The following is a 1,889-nucleotide window of genomic DNA, read 5'->3' as shown; positions in this document are numbered from 1 at the left end:
AGGGGCGCTGCTATTTTTAAGGGGGTTTCTATAGATCTGGCTTTTGAAAGTAGATGAAAACCAGAACCTCCGCATGTCTTGCTTTCTTTCCACCTTAAAAATGCCGGACCTACTCTATTTTCACTGCCGGCGGTGCAACCATGTTACACCGTCCCACCCAGTCCTTTCCTATCCCTCCCTTCTGGTCAAGGAGCTCAGTGTGTTTGGACTGGAGTGTGTGATCTCTGGGTGCACTTGGAAACCCCAGGCGGTGCTTTGTGTGTGCAGTTTTCGACGTTGCCTAATTAATGAAATGAGTTGGACCTTCCAGTAACCAGTCCTGCTGGGAGGGACCAACACGGTTCATGAAGGGCTGGTCGGAGGAGACGACCTTGAGGACTGAAATGCAGAAAATCATAGAACACTTGCAGGCAGAGAATGGGGAAGGCAAGGCAAACACTCAGGGAAAGGTTGCTTTCAGTCTCCTCTCCCCCCTCCCCACGTACCCCTCTAGTACAGAATCGCAATAGAGGAGTGTTGCAAAGATGCTATGAGTCAGCAGTATAAATCTAGAAAGAGAGAGGTATACCTCATCTTCCAATGCGGTATATATCATTCAGTGTAAAAAATGTAAGGAAGGATGCTATATTGGAGAAACAGGCCAGATGCTTAAGACAAGATTCAATCTGCACAGACATCACATGAAAATAGCCGGTGCCAGTCCAGCCCCCCCACCCCCACCCCTGTGGGCCAACACTTTACAAGACCAGAACACGGCACCAGTGATTTCACAGTAAGAATACTGAAAGGTAATTTTAAAACAATACAGGAACGTAAGACCTTTTAAATAAGAATGGTTGAGTATTTTGACACCCAACAAACAGGACTTAATAAGGATCTGGGTTTTCTAACTCATTATAAAACATAAAGCTGTATTTCTCTGTTTATTACCCTCCTCTCACCTACCAACACCCATTCTGTTAGAATATCAATGAAATGCTTTGATGTCCCCATGCATACCCCCACCCTCCCACTCTGTCAGACTGTCAAAGTAATGCTTTGATGTTTCTCTTATATATACTATCTGCTACCACATTTGCTTATTTTCGATCTGACGAAGAAGGGCAACCTTCAAAAGCTAATCAAGAAATGTATTAAGTTATGTCCAATAAAAAAAGGAATCGTCTTATTTTCTTTTCCATGTTTTATTTTGTTTGATTTCTATTGATAACCTACTCAGTAGCTGAAAGTATACGCATAGGGTTCAGAATCACAGCACTGTATTGTAGGGGCAGTGCTCAGATTTCATCCTACTGTTTGGGCCACTTAATATAGCCATACATGGAATACTGGGCTAGATGGACCATACTAGTCTGGCCCAGTATTCTGTGTCCAACAGTGGCCAATCCAGATCACAAGTACCTGGCAGAAACCCAAATAGCAAGATTCCAGATTCTCAAAGAGTAGCAAAATTCCATGCTACCAATCCTAAGGCAAGCACTACATAAGTATTGCCATACTGGGAAAGACCAAAGGTCCATCAAGCCCAGCATCCTGTTTACAACAGTGGCCAATCCAGGTTACAAATACCTGGCAAGATCCCAAAAAGTGCAAAACATTTTATACAGCTTATCCCAGAAACAGTGGATTTTCCGCAAGTCCATTTAATAATGGTCTATGGACTTTTCCTTTAGGAAGCCGTCCAAACCTTTTTTAAATTATGCTAAGCTAACCGCCTTTACCACATTCTCTGGCAATGAATTTCAGAGTTTAAGTACACGTTGAGTGAAGAAATATTTTCTCCAATTCGTTTTACATTTACTACATTGTAGCTTCATCGCATGCCCCCTAGTCCTAGTATTTTTGGAAAGCATAAACAGACGCTTCACATCTACCCGTTCAACTTCACT

Source organism: Microcaecilia unicolor, chromosome 11 (genome assembly GCF_901765095.1).
Source record: "Microcaecilia unicolor chromosome 11, aMicUni1.1, whole genome shotgun sequence".
NCBI lineage: Eukaryota > Metazoa > Chordata > Amphibia > Gymnophiona > Siphonopidae > Microcaecilia > Microcaecilia unicolor.
The sequence above is the reverse complement of the archived record's forward strand: the minus strand, read 5'-3'. Positions refer to the sequence as shown.